The sequence below is a fragment of the Asparagus officinalis genome, chromosome 1 (assembly GCF_001876935.1).
Source record: "Asparagus officinalis chromosome 1, Aspof.V1, whole genome shotgun sequence".
In the NCBI taxonomy this organism is placed as follows: domain Eukaryota; kingdom Viridiplantae; phylum Streptophyta; class Magnoliopsida; order Asparagales; family Asparagaceae; genus Asparagus; species Asparagus officinalis.
Genome location: NC_033794.1, coordinates 18,133,083 through 18,139,263, shown reverse-complemented (window position 1 = coordinate 18,139,263; position 6,181 = coordinate 18,133,083). Strand labels below are relative to the sequence as shown.

General features: G+C 41.5%; 1 pseudogene; it reads right to left on the bottom strand.

The window, feature by feature from the left end:
* LOC109820053 lies at positions 628-4,572 on the bottom strand (annotated as a pseudogene).

Here is a 6,181-nt window from a genome sequence, read left to right as displayed (position 1 = left end):
TCAAATCGAAGCTCACCCAAGGATCGAAGCTCACCCTCGGATCTCAAGCTGACGAGATCCGAAGCTCACGCTAGGATCGAAGCTCACCCTCTGATCTCAAGCTGACGAGATCCGAAGCTCACCCTCAGATCTTCCCCCGTGTTACGCGATCAGCGATGAACGATCCATAGAAGAGCGAGAGAACGTTCGCGATCTCAAGCTGATGAGAGCTCGATTGGAGAAACCCTAGCTTTGTAGCCCTAGATTTGGGGAGAGAGAGAAAGAGAATGAGGGGGGGGGAGAGGGGAGATTGATCGGAGTTTTGGAGAGAGAGGGAGGTGAGAGATCGGGGAAGTCGGAGGCGTCAGATTCCGCCTCTCTCCCTTGTTTTCACCTGGGCAACGGAGAGAAAGGGGGAGAGAAAAAATGAGTATGGGTTTTTCTTCACCGAAAATTATTTTCATTTTCTTTTTTGTTTCCTTTCCAACCAAACAATAGAAACCCACTTTCTTTTCTATTTTACTTTCCTTTCTCTTCTTTTCTCTCAAACCAAACATAGCCTAAACCTATTACTAGGTCCACAATGCTCACACATCTTTTCAAACTCAAGTCCCTCGAATTATTGAACTTTGTATTAGATTTCCCAATTCGTACAAGTTTCGGAGTCAATTCCTCTAATTACTAACATCAGCATTAAAATATACAAGAATTGGCAGACCTAATTGCAATCTTATTTAATTCTTTCTTTTCATAAGAAAAGTACAAATTACAGTTCTAAACCAATACCCCTACATTCAACAAAATCCGAGAACCTACGAGCTAATTGAATACATATTTGGCGGGATAGAGACGGCAACAGCACCTTCAAGCATCTGCACCACCCTCTTCATCGTCGGTCTCAGCCACGGCTCATCCTGCACACAAGAGATCCCCACCATCACAAACCTCTCGAGCCTCATCGCGTCCCTCCTTGCCTCCTCGTCGTCCTCCACCAACAAATCTAGCCTCCCATTCCTACAACACTCCTTAGCCCAATCGACTGCCGTCACCCCCTCTTGACTCTCCAACGTCCACTCCAAATTCCTCCGACAACATACAATCTCCAACAACATCACCCCGAAGCTATACACGTCGACCTTTGAAGTTATCGCGATGTTTTTGAACCATTCAGGAGCGAAATATCCTATTGTGCCTCTTATGCCCGTGCTTGTTCGTGTTTGGTCGAGTCTTAGGAGTTTCGCGAGGCCGAAATCGGATATTCTCGCTTCAAAATTGTCATCCAAGAGTATGTTTTGTGGCTTTATGTCGCAGTGTATGATCTGCGTTCTGCATTCTTCGTGTAGGTACGCGAGCCCCTCTGCAATTCCTGTGGCGATTTTTACTCTTGAGCTCCAGTCGGGGCGATTGGTACCGAATAAGAATTTGTTTAGCGATCCGTTGCTCATGAGCTCGAATACCATTAGGCGATGTGGTCCTTGTTTGCAGTATCCGAGGAGTCGGACCAGGTTTTTGTGGTGAGTCTGGCCGATGGTTGTGACTTCATTAGTGAAATCTTTCTCCGCTTCTTCGAGTAGGCTCCCTTCTAGTTTCTTCACGGCGATGAGGGTGGTCGTTGGTGTTTGCAGGGTTCCTTTATAGACCGTACCAAAAGCGCCTCTACCGATCTCTTCGCTGAATCCCTTCGTTGCTTTTTCGAGCTCTTCGTACGTGAATGAGCACAATGCTGGTCCTGTAATGCTACTAGTTTTCCTCGAAGAAATCGCACCCCGACTTCTTCGAAACAAAAGGCAACAAGCGCCAACCTGAACCAGATTCAAAACCAAAGAACCGCCAGAACCGCCGCGACCACAAACACCCAGGATTTCCAGTCCCGTGTATTTCCAACAGAACCTAGAGGAGGTTCAACAGAGCTACTCACCGTCGAATACTTAACGAAAGCTTTCCTATCCACACCGTTCCCTGACCGCCCGTTTGACAACGGAAATTTCTTCTTCCAACACGTGCCGTTACTAGAATCATCACGATGTATTGCAACTAAACAGAAACAATCATTCAAGCATTCATCTATACACTGTGACTCTGTCATGGGGCTGTACTGCTCGGCGTCGGATAATGGCCAGTCCACGTTGACGAGGGTGGTGAAATTAAATGGGGCCTTGCCGCTGGGTTCGCAGGGTTGAGGGGTAAAATTGGGCTTGCAGCCTTTGAATTTGAAGGTTGGGTCTTGGAAGGAGTAGTTTGGCGGGCAAAGGCACTGGGTTTTGCCTTGGGAGTCTGGAATATTGCTGCAGTAGCTGTTGAAGCCGCAAGGGCCGCTGAATGTTTTGAAGCCGAAGCTGCAGATGTCGTCGGCTACTTTGTTTCTCACGGTCCAACCTGAGTTTGTGCTGCCCTTTGGAAATGAGTATTGCCTGAAAACGAATTGGATTGGATTTAGACCGGAAAAATATTTATAAACCGGGATAGTCATAGCATTAATTTCCAATCTCAAGATATTTTTGTTTTTGGTTTTTCCCCCTCTCCAAGTTAAATTGAGGGTAAAAGGTAATTTATCATTACGTGATTATCACGTAACATTTGCGTAACTTGGCATATATATAATACTTTCTAAATTAAGCTGTAAGTATTAATAAAAATATATAGATTGGAGATGATAAATGGCTATACTACCATAGTAAACAAATGTATCTTGAATTTACCTAATTAGATTTACATCTAGATGCATGAAACTTTCTGATCTTTTGTATAATTCATTAAATGGAAATAGCAGTAGTCAAGCATGTTTATTAAAAGATTAATTATTGCCTACAAGCAAACAAGCTACTTAATTAGAGCTGAGCTAGTCAAAATGATCACATCAGTTCGTTTAATTTAATGTATGCATGCATCAACTTAATCCATGACATTCATCCAACCCATCTAAACCATCTATCACAAAACTTTCAATTAGTTGTTGGGGTGTGTCATACTTAAAGTTTGTCACTGAATTTCCCTAAGCCTCCACTATTTAATTCTCAGTATTAAACAAAAAATAAAAACTAATTTCTCGTATATATATAAAATCGATCAAAGCAGAACCTCGATCTAATAGTTACGCCAATAAATTTTAGAAAACGAACCTGAAAACGCCGTCAGTGTCCACAGTGGCTCTCAAATAATAACCTCCGCCGGAATAACCAAGCCCTGGTGCAGAAAATACCGAACTCACACTCCCGTTAGGATAAGATAAATACAAACTCCCCGTGCTATTGAACACAAGCGTATTGATCCCGGAACCAGAAGTCTCCGTCGACCAATACGCTTCATACTCAAAGGCGCTAGGATAAGCGCGCGGTACCAGAACGAGGTTTCCGTCATCCTGCAACTTCAACATGAATCGCCCTTGCGTGTAGTTGTCATCAGTGAGTTTAGCGTACGCCGACGTCCCCTGGTTCAGGGTTTGTCCGGGCAAGATCGTGTCGGTTGGATTGTCGAAGGTTTGCCATAGCGTGCCTGAGTTTGAGCTTGATGAGAGTACGAGGTTGCCGGTGTCGAGCATGGCTGCAGATGCTGCACCGTTGACGCCGGCGTTCCAAATTTCATTGCCTATAGGGGAAGTTTGGAAAGATGCATGATTTTTAGTCTGCTTTTAGAACCGACAAGTTTATTTGGGTACGTATGTATAATTCATTTCTAAAATCTGAAATTCATTTTGTCGAATATATAATAGGATATTAACAAAAAAAAGGGGGCTTGAGCATATATTCAAACACGAGCATGTCGAGTTATGCAAGTCATATTCGGAAAGAAAAATAAACGATTTAGCCAGAAAAATTCTCTGATTTTTCTGGGGTTAATTGCGGATAAACCGTCTGTGCTATGGCCAAATTGCAGACAGACCCCCTATATATACTATTTGCTGCACAAATAGACCCCTTAGGTTCTCAAGTACTCTTACCCGTTTCATGTTAAGATTGAGCTTCATAAACTGATTTTACTTACACTACCTGTAAGCTTGCGTAATAACCATTGCACATAACTACCGTAAATGGAGAAGGTATTAGAGTTGAGAATCCATGGCGTCTATATTCGACAATAGAAGTACAAAGGGGTCAATCTACAATTTGGCAGATGGTAAGGGGTTTTTTTATTTATATTTATATATTTATTTTATTTTATTGCCGTAGATTTATTAAGAGTTTCCATATTTACTTGCCTGCGTGGTCTCGGAGGGAAAGCCCGCCGTCTTGAGTGAACACGGCCTTCGACTGATAATTAGTGGTTTTGCCTCCATTTGCGGTCCAGACTACGGTTTGGTTGGGGACTTTGTTGAAGAAGACGGCGAGGAGGAATTGGGTCGGGTCGGATTCAAGAGGACGGAACCCGAAAGCGAAGTCGCCGGAAGGGGAGAGCCAAGATGTGGGTGGAGTCAGAGGGGTTAAGGTTTCTCCCAGGGTGATGTTGGTGTCAGCTTGAGCTGAGAGAAAATTTGAGAGGAGAAAGAAGAGGAGGAGACGAAGGAAGAGAGAGGACATTTTTTTTTTTTTTCGTCGTCGGGGACGTATGGATTCTGTTGATAAAGTGAGAGGGGGTTTTGTATTTTCAGTCGGGATTATTAAGTTGACTTCGAAGTCTTTGGAAGTAGATGGCTAACTAGACTCCATATGGAAAACCAATCAAAAATAATGTTCTTCTAAAAACTGAGCCACCATCAGTCGTGACCCAGTTTTTGAGAGGGTTGTCAAATACACCCTTAGGTACCAACCTATATGTAAATAGGATTTTTTTTATCTTTTTTTTTTAAGAAACCATCTTTAAAATAGGGCATTATATAGAAAACATCTTTGATGTCAATTTATACGTAAACTATTTTAAACAGTTTTTTATTGCAATCAACCACCCGAACTCACTTTAAGTAAAGTTTTTTTAATTTTTGTGATCGTGATAACTTCTTTGGATTTGCGTGAACTAGCAGTAATAATTAGTTGTTAAGTAGCAAGTACATTAAAGAGATGGTGATAATTAATTGTGGTTAGGCAAGGTCAATTGCCAAAAAAACATTAACAAAAAAAGTAAACATACGTAGTTGATTGCAGTTAAAAACCTTTTAGATGCAGCATGAGTGTAAATTAAAAATCAATTTCAAGAGAAAAGGATCTCTGATAAATATTTGGGAAATATTGATAAGGACATATAGAGGGGACACGAACGGGCTACCCATTCAACAGAGTCGTTAAAGACTGTTCTTGATCTCATTCAATTCAAATGTTTCTTGATAGTAAATAAAGTTGTGCCGTGTGCAGCTGCACTGCACAGGTGATTTCTACAGATGCCACATCGATGTGAAAGAACCAAACTAAAGAACAATCAACGTGGAAAAACCAAGACCCAAGGACCAGGTCAAATAAATCTCTCTCTCTCTCTCTCTCTCTCTCTCTCTCTCTCTCTCTCTCTCTCTCTCTCTAACTTTTTTATTAATGACACAAGTTGCCAAGTAGAGAATTGTGACGCACGTTGCAAATGAACAAGAATAGAATAACGTTTTTTTGTTACCTCTTTTTGACTGGGAAAGTAAACAAAAGCACGACTAACGTTGATTTTATTGTGTTGGAAAAACGGAATAAATTTTAATATAGGACTTGTTTGGTAGCTAACGAGTCAAAGTCAATATTTTGGAAAAGGTTTTAGTATCACGAGTCACACGGAATGGAACGTGGGCGTGAACAAGTTGGACTTATGTATTATATATATATATATATATATATGTATATATATATGAGAAATATGGAGAACCTTGGTACCAAGTTTCTCCCTTGAACTTGGTAGTGACGTGGACAGATCTGGCCCCTACATCACGCTTCGAAATAGAGTCTCATTCACTTTTCACATACTCCAAAATAGAGGCTCTATTTTCGAGGAGTGGTGTAGGGACCAGATATGTCTATCTCACTACGAAGTTCAATAAAAAACTTGGTACCAAGGTTCTTGTTTGTTGGAAATTTGCAGTAAAAAGACAATGAAAGAAAATTTAACTTGTATTCCTCTCAAAATCAATTACAATTTGGATTCCGATTACAAAAGAGAGGAGAATGAATTTGATTCTCCCCTTTGTTTAAAACTGGGTTCTTCTTAGTAGCGATGGAGTGCCTCCTTCGATTGATCGCGTCAAACTTGCTCTCCGTTGACGATCACGAGACCGATTGAATTGCTTGATGACTTCGGT